Raw genomic sequence first — 13,392 nt, 5'->3', positions numbered from 1 at the left:
CTGCTATGCTCAATGAAAAACGTGTATTGATTTTATGGTTCTTGGTTTGTGGAACATTTTTGCTCCCTCCAAGCAATGGACAGCACTCACTAAGTCCAAAAAATATATACTGAGAAAGCACAGTGCTGGCAAAGTATATTTTTTATGAACTGCAGAGCCTAAGAGCAAAACAACCACCAATTTTATCGGAGAGATTACTATTTGCATTGCACAATAAGCTCATTCCTCAAAAGAGGAATAAAGAGTTTGTTCTGTTCTTATTTTAATGCATCCGCCAGTACATTTTGATTAGGTTCTATTTTGTGAGCAGCAGCAATCTGCACCACCACACACTTGGAATGAAGCTAACACAGAGAAGCACCATCAGCTCAACGTTCTGACCTGACCCATTCTAACCTCTTCCAGGTGTTCTGCTCAGGTTCAGGAATGTTAAAAGCATGATGAAGTACACTTCTTTAACACAGTACCAAACAGGGCTTTCTCCAGGCAAAACAAGCTTTTACAGACATCCCTTATCCTGGAACAGTCCAAACAACTGATCAATAGCAATTATGAAAGAAGGCACTTAGCAGCCAGTAAAGAGAACAAGTTTAGAAGCATGTTTAGCCCTAGGATGGCTGCATGCATTTAGTTCAGGGCACAAAGCAGGTGACATCCTGCAGTGTTAATGTTCCTAGAGGCCAATGTTTCTGTGAGGGGTTTATTCAAAACCAAAGAAATCAATTCTACTGCAAGATGGCATTCCATTGACTTACAGAAGCTATACCAGTCTCTGGGATAACACAACTAGGGCATTAAAAACAACCTCCTCTCTCCACACACACACACACAAACCCCCAAATCCTTCTAATAGTCTCCCACCTTTTGTCTCCTGCTCTGTCACTTCAGATTGCCTCTAAACCGGGGCAGCTTTTGAAAATACCAGGTGTAGTTTCTCCTGTGCCTTAAACCACTTTTTCATTGCAAATCCCATAATCCAATTCTACAACTTTCACTGGCTGATTGAATCCGTCAAGGTCATACGGAAACTTGATGCTTCTGACCTTCCTTTACCTACAGCATCTGTTAAATATTACAATTGAAGCAGTCAAACCACACATAGACAGGACTAAGCAAAGTACATTAAAGCCCAGGAGAATAAATGTTAAAGCACTGTGCTCATGAATACAAATATGGGCTGTGTGACCACCCCTGGCTGCCTCACTCCTGGCGTTTGCACAAGGGAAAAGACAAACACAGGAGCACAGAGACTGACAGCCACAAGGCCAAAGCCCAATGCTTTCTCCTGTCTGGAGGGCAAAGTGATGCTCAGAAGGCCTGTGCTTTAGATATTTAAAAAATGAAACTAAGAAAAACAAAACAAAGAGTTTATTTGCAAGAACTTGGCAGAAAACAAACTTACCATCTGAGTACTAGCTCAATTTCTGTTTGTGTTGCTGCAAGCAAAAGCTTAATGGGCATAAACAGATTCCTGGTTTAAAAAAAGAAAAAAAGTAATAATGAAAAAAAATTAACTCCATCTGGGCTGACAATTCACAGGGAGATTCCTCAGCCTGGAAAAACAGCTCGGCAGGATGGGCTCAGCCTCAGCTGAAGAGGGGCTGCCAGGGGCTGCCTAGGGTGGCTGCAGGGGAGCGGATAGACACGGCAGAAGGCTGTCACCCTTCTGGGTATCACAGCCTCTGGTTAAAGCAAACAGACAAACAAATAAAAAGCATGCCAAACTTCCGATTCCACACCCTTGATGTAACAAACTTGCTGCTGGGCACGGGACTGAAGGCACTGTTGCCAAAATGCACCTTCAGGACTGCTCCTCCAACCTGCTCAGCTGGGCAGGCACGGACCGCACTGCCCTCCCCTAACCAGGAAGCAGCAAGGCTTGAAAGGGAAGGAAGGGGAGGAAAAAAAAAGAAAAATAACAAAGAGAATGAAAAATAAAACCTGCCTTGCCCCAGGCAAATATTTCACCTTGGCTAGCATGTTCTTTTAGCATGTTCTTTATTCTTTATTACAGCCAGTAACGTATGCACATTTCAGTCGCAAGGGATTTTTCTCTTAAGGAAACCCCTTCAGATGCACTCTTTAAGAAGTGCCTCGCACTAGAAAGCAGGTACATGACCAATCTCTGCTCAAATCTCAAGTGAAAGGAAGGTAAAGGCAGGGTAAATATTTGCTAAGAGTGCAGGGCAGGGCCCACAGCAGCAGCGGAGCACGCAGGCTGCAGCAACAGCAGGACAGGTCTTTCACAGGCACCAATTTGCCCATGAAGGTTAGGAGCAAAGGGCTCACAGTGCCAAAGACAACGCCAGGCCATTTCTGTGGGCAAAGAAAGAATTTAGCAGCAGCACACTGCAAACTATGGGACACATTTAAGTGCAGGACACGTGCGCTAGTCACAAGCACCACCCAGGCAGTCAGTCTTAAGGGACAGCATGCCAAATTCAGTGCCAACATCTGAAAACTTGTTAATTTATGATGAATTCATCAGAACAGCCTCAGCCAGAAAAAAAAAAACCACATCTTAATGATCTGTCCTAATTGCAGACTCTCATTCCACCCCAGCCCGTTACCCGGAGCCTGATGAGGGTCTGTGCAGATCTGTGCTCCCCACCTTGCTCAGACAAAGCAGATCTGTGCTCTGCTTCCCCACCGAGCACCTGACAGACCCTTCCCAGCAGCACAGAGCAAACAGCAGCCCGCTCCAGAGCTGTTCTCCACCTGTACTGCACACAGACCCACAGACCCAGGACAGCTCTGGGAATGAACTGCCCAAAGATGGCAAAATCTGCTAACGTTTGTTTCTTCCATGCAGTGCCAGGAATAGGGACTAACAAATGGTGGTTTCTCCGAAATGCATTATTTCAGGCACTGAAAGGTTAATTCCACGTAGCTGCTAATTAGCTCCATTCCCTACCCTGTAAGGAGTGCTGCAGGACAGGACACAGAGATTCAATCTCATTCTGGAGATGCAGCCACTTTTTTCCTGCAGGATGCAACTTCTGCCCTGCCAAAAATTCTGACCTAAATTCTCCTCTGAGTGGCACTGGTACAAGCCTGGAATAACACTGCTCAGTAACAGAGCAGCTAAGAGGGAAATATGCTGCAGATATGTGCGTGTGTCTGCCCATTCCAGCAGAACAACAGGAAAGGAACAGATCAGGGCTTTCATTTGGTTTGCTTTGTTATTTGGAGTTTTTGTTTTTAATAGCTGTTAAGACTCATGTCTTTAGGTTCAGAATACTAAGAAAAGCCAAGGGAGGTAGAAATAACGAAAGCACACACGGACACCTGCTTATTCAGGCTTCAGTCACTAAAATCAAACTGCTCAAAGTACTGTGGGGTTTTTCTGCCCTTTCCATATTACTGACCTGCTCTCCAAACTCTTGCCCTCAGTTTCCACTCTGAGCCGCTTAGCCTTGTCCCAGTCACCCACACAATGCAGGCTGCCTGATGCTCAGACTTGTGCAGACACGGAGGAATGCAAGGATTTGCTTTCTAATAGGAACCAGCCTTTAAAAGCTATCTTGACAATATGACGCTGGCAGACACCCGACCTCATGCATTCTGCTTCTGCCACCAACAGGAGAGACCTTCAGACACAGCACAATCCTTTCTTAAAAGGGCAGCAAGAAAAAGCCCTTTCACCGCCCTGATCAGGAACAGCCAGGATGACAGTCAGCTCTGAGGCAAACATCCATTCGCGTTGAAGCAAGATGGGCCCATCCCGGATCTGGCAAGGAGAGATTTTTCTGCAAGGAAGCATGACCTTTCCTGAGGACATCTGCAGCTTCTCTGGCCACGTGGGAGGAGTAGCTGCAAAGAAGCTCCAGTGTCATTAGCGAGTCTGGAATGCAGCACAGCCGGTGCCTACGTCAGCGAACACCCGGCTGGAAAAAACTCTCGCTCCTTACACTGATAGATGGGCTTTGATGGAGCCTAGGCAGAAATCCCATACAAGCTTGGGTAAGCTTCTCTGATTGAAAGAATGAATATTTAAAAAGTACTAAAACTTTTCCCCTCTCTTTGAGCTGCTCCTGGCATGTTACATTCGAAAAGGATGCTTAAAAACCATACTCCCAGAATTAGCACTATCAAGACACCAAAAATCATTTTCATCGGTGTTTCCATCCTAGCTAATGTAAGCTCTCTTCTGTGTGAGTACCTCTAAAGATTTTACATTATCACACAAAGAAACAAAGCAATGAAAATCCCCTTAACTCAATCTGTGCTCCATCACACAGGGCCACAGCAGGGTGCTTTGGCATTAGGAGTACATGCAGTGATGGCACAGCTCAGGGCCCCGCTCCAAGCACTACCTAGAGACAGAATAAGATGCCCAAAGTTTTCACTCTAAATACATAAAACTTGATGAAAACCAAAATCTATGCGGCTGGGGGAAGCCTTCATCGCCCCGCAGCTCTGCCACGTGAAGAGCCCCCTTCTCCACGTCTCACTGCATGTAGGAAGGTACAGCATGGAGCTGCTTGCTACCATTCTTTGTAAATCCTCTCCTCCAGATTACTGATCCTCCACAACCACAAGGCTGTGAGAGCGTGGGGGGAAAGCATCCAGTTCTGATCGTGCAGGGGGACCAATTCGACTGCATTTTCTATACAAGCAATTGAATTCAGCCTGCGGGTTACACACACAGGCTCTGCAGGAGACCACTTCTGCACTTTCCTTACCCCTCAAAGACTTGCTAACTCAGGCACAATCTGCCTGTCTCCAGCTGAGCTCCTCCTTGCTGAACTGCTGCAGAGCAGTACTTCCTGAGCTCCTGCCTCTCCACAGCAGACAGGTTTCTCTTCCCATCTCTGCATCACCAGCTGAAAGCAACCCCATCCCTATATGCCTCTCAGCCCCCAAGGCACTTTTTCCCTGAGCTCTCACAAGCCGTTTGAGTGGGCTCCGGTGACAGCAACGTGACAGGGAACTGGTGGTGAAGCAGTGCTGGTGCTGTGGGATCATTTCCTCCCTTCACCAGCTCATTCTGGCCCCGCTGGCATGCCCATACCCGACCTTCCCAATCCCACTGGGACGCGTGGGAGCCCCGAGGGGCTGCTCCTCCTCCCTGAAGCAGCCCCCACCACCCTCCCTCCCAGCACACTTCAGCCATCCCTGTTCTCCTTCCATCAGCCCTGACAACTCCCTGGCTCCAAGCACCTCTGAGTCACACCGCCTGCTCGCCTTGCTCCAGCTCCCACACTGAGTGCTACAGGGACCTTACAGGCAACGCGACTGACAGAGCAGGGAACCGAGGTCTGCAGGGAGCTAACCATAATGATTGCTGCTTATCTCCAAGTGTACCGAATGCTCTGAGAAACAGAAGCAACCACAGATGCAACAGAAAGAGAGAGGCAGAAGAGACTTATCAGGCTGCTTTGTCCAGTCCCTACTGATAAAACCACGCCCTGTAGACATGGAGGGCTTGGGGACCAACAAGTCCAGAGGGATGGAGGAAAAAGAACAGAAAGTAGATGGAGAAACAGACCTTTGGAACAAGGCTGCGAAGGTCTCGTGACACAGGAGCAAGATTGGGAAGAACTCCTGCAAAAAGTGCCAGGTGCATTTTTCACACCTGCCTCGGGAAGAAGTAACACCACATCCAAAGATGTCCAACCCAGCAAGGCTTCTGCTTCATCCTGCCAGACTTCGTCAGCCCTGTCGGCACTGGGTACCCGCAGTGCCACAGGGAAGGGAAGCCAGGACCACACAGGATCAGGTGGAACTGAATTATAAAAACAAAACTCTGATCCTGCAGGATACTCTGATCCTGCAGAAACAGACAGCAGGAGGAAGATGCTGGTCAGCAGTATTGGGCAGCGCAGTCAGGATTACATCCCGGGGTTTTGTTTTCAAGCTCTGCTCAGCTGCAGCAGGGGCTCTTTAAGGGCTTAATCTCCGTGTGATCGTTCCCAGCACCAGCCCTAAGGATAATGTCTGGAATGAAGGTCTCAAGGCCGTGCACCCAGGCAGACTGGCTGCAGCTTCCTGTGGCCACATTGCCCTGGCCATCTATCTCCTCCCAATGAAAGCAGTTCTCCACATACTTTCCCTAATGCTCCTCAATACAGCTGGGCCATGCAGATCACAGAGAGCTGCTTTCTCATTTAAAGCAGGAGAAAGCAGACAAAGTTAAAGCATCACCATCTGGTCTAATGGCACAAACCCTCCACTGCAGCCAGGTGTAGGTACTGATGGGCAGAGGTGTGGACATCACTAATGCAACCCAGATGATCATCACATTCCTGCCTGACAAAACCCAGTGAACATCACTAATGGGTCACCAAACAACTTGGCAATGCCTCTGGTATTACAGCCTTCCTGTAGGGCTAGCTAACCTGGTCCTGTATTCCCAATCTTGGGATTGGTACTGCAAGCAGAATTTGCTCTCCACCACTCAGCGGTGCACTGTGGATTTAGCACTGGGGTCAACAGCCTCCCTGCAGATGTGGCAGGCTGGGCGCTGGGTGCTTCTCTCTGCTGTGCAGACATATGAACACGTGCAGAAGTAGCCTTTTTTTAAACATACACATTCCACTACTGCAAGAGAAAAGCTTCTCCCCTAGCACACAGACTGCCACCTCTCAAACAAGGTCAGGCACCGATCTCCTCCCACACTGCCAATGACCTTATTAGCACTGATCATGGTTCTAATAATATCCCGCATTGTAAGCAGACCATCTGCTGTAACATTTCACTACAAACTTCAGGAATTGCAAGCGTGCTTGGTTTGAGTACACTCACTTTTCAGTAAGCCAATTTTCCCCCTCAAGAGCACACCTTCCCCACGGCTTTAAGCTAAATGTTGCAGAAAGGCACCTCTAAATCACAGCTTTCCAGCTCAGAGCTCAAGCACACTGCAGGGACCAGCGCAGACATGCCACGGTGCCAGCTCCAGGCAGGAGTAAAGATGCAGGCAGAGGTTAAAACTCACCAGCCCAGAATCACAGCCTTAAGCTCTTCTGGTGATGAGGGGACACCAAAACCCAACATGAGCCAAACACCGAGCAATGTTCTGAGCCAGATGACAAGCGTTAAGGCTTTTGAGAGCACAATTCATCATTCCTATTGCCATGTACTCTCTTCTGTGTGGATAGTAACAAAGTTTTACCACATGAGCATATTAGCTATAGTTTTTGCCTTCTATCAAAAGAGAGGCGGCTTTCACAACAGCCAGGTTTGTTTGCAGAAGAATTATCCATGTTTGATAGCTATTCATTCAGAAGGAGCCAGGTTTTGACAAGCTTCCTCAGTTCGGACATCTGCCTAAGATACAGAATCTAGTTACTACAGTCGCTCAGCTTCAGTCAGTCTTCAAAGTCTTTTTTTCTTTGCATTGCTCCCAAGGGCACAAGAAGTGCTATTAGGCACAGACTGGCACTGTGACACTTTAAAGCAGCCTCAATGCTGGTTTTCCAAATCCCTGGCTTTTCCTCTGACCGGAAGATCGTCCTTAGAGATTGTAGGAGAGACTGAAGGGGACAGGAAAAGGTCACTGCCTGGTCTCACTGTTTTATGAACAGCAATAAACAACATTAATAAACGTAAGACTGCTTGCGTGGAGAAACATTCATCCAAATGTCTCAAAGCATTTATTTTAATGCCAGCATAACAATATTTATAGGGGCAGATTTTCAAAGAGCTCAGCTCCTCACTTGGAAACCTAACCGCTTATTTAAATATTCTGTGGGAGATGTCAGACGATGGGCTCTCCAGAAAACCTGGCACATCTTGTTTATATTTGTTTCATATCTTCCAAACGGCTCAATTACATAAATGCACATTACTGCACCCTTTCAGATGGGTGAACCGAGCAGCAGAACGCCGTTCTCAGCAAAGGGATTACACCAAGCTGATGCTACGCTACTGAAGAAATCAGTGACTCTGTGCAAGCTCATGGAGTCATTCTCCTTGAAGAACCTTCCATCCTCTTCTCCCCAGCCAACCTCACCAGGTTAATGCAATCAAGAGCGAGAGAGGTGGCGAGGCAGCTTTGCTGATGCAGCAAGGAGGGAGGAGACAGTGCTCCAGCGTGTCTCCATGCTGACGAGGCTCCTGCCTCTCTATGGGGACAGGAACTCGCAGGCTTGGGGCCTTTACTGCGATCCCCGTGTCAGTGGTATGGATCAGGGCTGGAAGAAGCAAAGCTTGAGTTCTGGGTAAGGCCCCATGTGGATCTGGCAGTGCCACAGTTTGCAGCACAGAACACATAGAGATGTCAGAGCTCACCATACCAACACACCCCACCGTACTCCCTTGGCCAACTCCCGGCTCTGACTCACAGCCACACAAGAGTAATAAGCTTTAGAGCTGCCAGAGCTTGCCAGCCAGGCTTCTGGGGCACAGGAAACCCCTGGGGCTTGCAGAGCACAGCATTGCATTTGCACTGGGTCACAGGCACCGAGCTTGTACCTGCACATCCAAGCAGACTTGGCAGTACCATGAGCTCCAGGTGCGTGTGTTGAGCATGTGTGAGGAGAGCAGCTCTCCCCAACTGGAAAGCCAGAGGTGACAGACGGAACTGCAGACAGCTCTTCCTCCTGGAGAAAGGCAGGGACGACCAATTCCCTCTCCCAAAACCTGACTAACAGCTCACACTTCAGCACAAGTCCTTTGCTTTCCACATTCATTCTACAGAGCTTCTAGCCAGACTTGCTATTTCACAGAACTGGAACCTCAGTCCAGAGGGCTTTGCCCTTGAAAAGGGGAAGCAAGCCCTGGGAGCAGGAGCTGGCATGCCTCGGCCCGTGCAACATTGCAATATGCCCATAAAAGGTTTCAAAATGTATCTCCTTAAGTGGACGCAGTTAACTCAGAAGGGTTTAGAATCACATCCCAAAAGCATTTCTCTCCTGCTTTTTTAGGCAACTGAGCAGCTGTCAGCACTTTACCATCATCTTCCCAACCAGAAAACCAAGGTTACTCTTGGCTGATATTAATAATGTAAATGCTGTTAGATTTGCCTTTTGGGATGGCGGTCTGCTCACACCATGGGGACACAAGCAGGGCAATCCAAACTGCAGACAAGCACACAAGCTCTGCATTGCCAGGGCTGCTGGACAAGGAGAGGAGAGCTTGGCAGGGAGATCTCACTGCTGAATCTGCTTGGCCTGTCTCCCCTCAGAAAGCTGCATGGTTTCTGGACAAGTTTGTGGCCACTGATTTGCTTTCCAATGTGATCTTTTAGAACATTTCTACAAAACCAGGGCTGCCCCACTCAGACCTGCTCAGATCCCAAGCTCAAATTCAGCCCCTAAGGGACACTGCTCTCCTCCTAGCCTCCACGCAGAGGCAGTAACCCTGAGGCAAGGGCACAGCTCAGGACCGCAGCCTTCCAGCCATCACAGCGTGGTTCCACAACACACATCAGTCATGTTCCTCTGTCAGAAACAGAGTCCTTCAAGTAGAAGTGACTGCTTTAAGAGACACATTAAGAACAGCTCTTACAAATACAGTGCAGTCTAAACAACCATTCCCCCAACCACTTTCAGCTACTGCACTCAGTAGCTTAAAAAAAAGCATCTAAAATATGCCACAAGACATGCAAGCATCCAGACAAGACAATGAATGTCAACAACACGCTGCTGCAAATCTATTCCTTGCCATCAAATGCTTTAAGTCACTTACCACTACGCAGGTAAATGACTTAAACTGATGGGAAGTAAAGGTTTCTCTCAAAGGTGACTTGGCTCATCTGCGTTATCTGCCTTTCCATTACACTGAGCAGAGATACAGCCAGGGTCTCTCCATAAATATCTCTATGGCTTTCTTTTCTTTCTTCTTCCTCTGCAAGAGCGTAACCATATGCTAAGTTTAGTGGGTGTTTTCAGTTGTTTCCTAGTTTGCAGTTTGAAAAAAAAAAAAAGAGATTTGATTGCAAATCAGTAACAATCAGATGTAGTTCCAGTGAAGTCAGCACAAAACAAGTACAAATTAGCATGACAACTGCACAACAGCCTCGGGTACAGCAGTGCCAAACGTGAGCACAGCCAGCTTTCAGGATGCCATGCGAGCTGGATAACTATTACCAGATAATGATAACTTTTAGAAAACATACCATCGAGTACAACTTGTACATTTAACTACTGGTTTTCTGCCTGTTAACAGATGATTCTATGCAGAAATGCTATGAAACACATAGCAGCTTCATGACGTGCTTAACAAGTTATCTCCTAAAGTCAAAATCCATTACCCTGAAGTTTCTGCCGCGCTGCCCTTTTGTCTCTCAAGGTGCTCTTCCAAATTCCTCTGCACGTGAGAGCACCCACACTCCAAGCGGGTTAAAACAAAAAGACCCCAGAAGGCTGGGCTTGTGCTTTTTAACCACAAGGCCACTGTGCAAAATGTGAGCAGTATGAGCGAGAGGCTCTTTGAGCACCTGGCACCCATCGCCTACGTATTTTTACATAATGCTTCACATTCTACTAACGTTCCTTCTCTCCACTTATTGCTCGTTAACCCGTGCTTCTTCTGAAGAAAGTTTGGTGGTTCTCCTTCTCTGACATCTTTACAAACTGGAGAAGCCAATGAAGGATTTGCTGGCTAGTGAATCAGGACTCAGACATCTCATGCTGCGGCTGCCTGATCCCGCCTGAAAGGAAAGGTTAATGAGTTGATGAGTGCTTGCAGACAGCCCACCGCAGGGCCATGAGAGCCTTTGTGAGCAGTGCCACGTGCCAGCGAGCCGTGTCCTGACCCCTGCAAAAGGCATCAGCTACCCATGGGATGGGATGTGCCAAGCCCAGAACAAAAGCTGGGGAATGAACACTACAGCCATCTCGGTTTACAGTGATGACAGTAGAGTCTTCTCCTTTGCTCAAATGTTATTTCCTACTTCTGCTTTCTTAAACAAATGATCCTCAGTGAAACCCAACAGACTGCACACCACCCAGCAGTGAGCAGCTTGCAGTAGGCAAGGTGTCCCCTCTAGAAAAGCAATGAGGATGTTTCAGAACAAGGCCATCAGCTGTTCTCTATCCCAACGCTCTGCAAGTGAAGGGGACCTCGTGAAGGCCATAGTACTGGGCAATGGGCCACGTGTCCCCACGGCACCTGGCCAGATGGTCACTGCTCAGGGCACTTCTAGATCAGGGGTGGCATGGCCACGGCTGGCCTAGGGACCCTGCATTGCCCTTCACCAAGCAGGGCCCACTTGCCCTTCCATTCATACAAATTAATTCAAATAACACAGTTCTTAAAGAATAACGAGGTGGGGGAAGCACAAGTGAAGAGCGAGAAGTCTCTTGGCACCCAATTCAAATCCGTGAACAGCTTCTCACAGGAACTATTTTTAAATTTCATATCAATCTGCTTGAGAAAGGTTCCTTCTGTTGCCTACAAATGTGCAAGCTCTCCCTTCGAAGAACCACAGTTCCAGGGCAGCAGTCCTGAACTCGCAACCTAATTGAGACCCAAACATTTGACAACTGAAGCTCTTCACAACACGCCACACAACACCCACAGAGCACACAGGCAGATCCCTCCTAGCATCAGTAAAGCCCCTGCATCACTTCACCAAGAGCCCTTCTATCTTCCTAACAGGCTTACAGGTAGTGCACGCTCATGTGAACCCACACACACTGAAGCATCTGACTTCTGGAATCACAGAAGGAGAACTGCAGCGTGAGATTGGGGAAGGAAAAAAAACGCAGTAAGCATATAGATGCTGTGCGTGACCTGACCAGCGAGGTGAAACCATTGTATGCTGGGTTATCAAAGTTCCTGTATGAACGCATTGTTCAGGCTTAAGAGGTCTGTGAGAAAAAACAAGCAACGGCACTACACAATGGATGCAGATAAGCAACCTCTGAACAAAGCCCTGGTTGACTGGGAGACAACGGGAAAACTTATTAGCTGCAAGCATCCTATATCCTGTCTCCAATAAAGCAACACAGATGTTGTGCTAACGCAGGGCGTAAAAAGATGAAAAGAGCACTGAGCAGCGATGGAGCTCTCATTAGGGAGGAAAGGATCAGCGTTCAGCAGCTGTCAGAGGGGAAGAGGCTGAGCACAGAGACGTCCATAGGATGGGCAAACAAAACCTCGCCATAACAGGTTAGTGTTAAGGGTGGGGCCTCAACCCAACGCTGTGCAGAGGGCTGACCCCCCTGGCAGGCAGCAGCATTGTGAAAGACAAAGGTAAACTCAGTGCTCCACAGCCACTAGTGAGAGAACAGCTGCACACTCACACGGCTCCACATGTGTGCATAGCATTGCCCTTGCAACCGGTAAGGGAGGCCACTGTTATGACCACAAGTCCCTCGATACTGCTGCAAACAGGGCCTTGCAAGCCCTGCTCCGGCCCCAGAACAGAAGGACTATTGTTTGAATGGTTAGTCACCAGGGCTGTTATCTCCTCTGGGAAACTGTGGTGCACACACACACATCCACCCACCCTGGCCAACCAGCCGGTTGTTAAAGCAGGCTGTGGTTCTGGAGCTGCACCCTGCAGTGGGGCAGCAGCACCAGGCACTCCCAGAGAGAGCGCCCAGATCCACCCAGAGGATCTCTGTGGAGGAAAGAAGGCCTCAGACCCATTCCCTGCAGGAGCAGCAGGGTGCAGAAATTGCCCCCACCATCAAGCTGTGCGCTCTCTCTCCTCCAGGTGTGCAGACCTGTCCACTGCCCTCAGGCTGAGGACAGCCCTATGGAGTCTAAAAACCTGCTCCCATGAACACTGGCATCGGTTAACCAGCACACACAGGGCATATAGTACTGTCAGGAGACAACTGCAATGAAAACAATATCTAACAACCAGATGCAGAGAGAAGAAGCTGAGCTGTAGAAAATCATACCCAACTCTTTTTTCTTCTCCTTTCTCTACATGGTATTTCCCATCACATCCCCCACTGCTGAAGCATGCTTTTGTTGCCAGGGACATGGAAATATCTTACGTGGCATTACAGCACTCCTTTCAGTTCACAAATGAATGCGATAAAACAAACATATTCATCTCTTCAAAGGTATCTGCACTGCCTCTGGCGACAATTCAGAAAGTTTCAAGGGCACAAAGGACGTGACTTTCCCCCCTCCCCATCTGATAAAGAATATTTTTGTCCCTCACCATCATAAGGCCAGCACTGTAAATAAACATTTGAAAGTCACTGTGCAACTCAAGTCTCTGCACACATTCAGATTAAAACGAGCAAAACCAAATGCAAATAGGAAGCTTGAACTTCTTGGTGAAAGGGAACAGAAGTGAAAATATAAAAAGCCACAAATGGTAATAAAATGGATAAAGCCATGTTAGACCAGATCCAGCCCCGGTCTGAACCTGTACACACAGAACTCCACCAGTTCTGTTAGTCATTGTGTTCATAAAAATAAACCCCAAGGTTTTCAATCAACAGTTGAAGGGAAAACTTTCAAGCCTGTAAAATTCACCAGATT

At 47.9% G+C, this 13,392-nt stretch overlaps 1 protein-coding gene across 18 annotated transcripts in view; it reads right to left on the bottom strand.

The window, feature by feature from the left end:
• Window positions 1-13,392, bottom strand: part of MBNL3 (muscleblind like splicing regulator 3) — an 84,678-nt gene that overhangs the window by 39,298 nt on the left and 31,988 nt on the right. The window contains exon 1 of one of the 18 annotated variants that reach the window (XM_052672817.1): window positions 9,631-9,649. The exons of 16 other annotated variants lie outside the window; for them this stretch is intronic. The gene's annotated coding sequence lies outside the window, so the exon portion shown is untranslated. Of the gene's footprint in view, window positions 1-861; window positions 964-9,630; window positions 9,650-13,392 lie in introns of those variants that run through there. One more of the 18 variants, XM_052672816.1, reaches the window with a different exon arrangement.

Source organism: Tympanuchus pallidicinctus, unplaced genomic scaffold (genome assembly GCF_026119805.1).
Source record: "Tympanuchus pallidicinctus isolate F22 unplaced genomic scaffold, pur_lepc_1.0 scaffold13, whole genome shotgun sequence".
NCBI lineage: Eukaryota > Metazoa > Chordata > Aves > Galliformes > Phasianidae > Tympanuchus > Tympanuchus pallidicinctus.
This window is presented reverse-complemented; position numbering and strand designations above follow the sequence as displayed.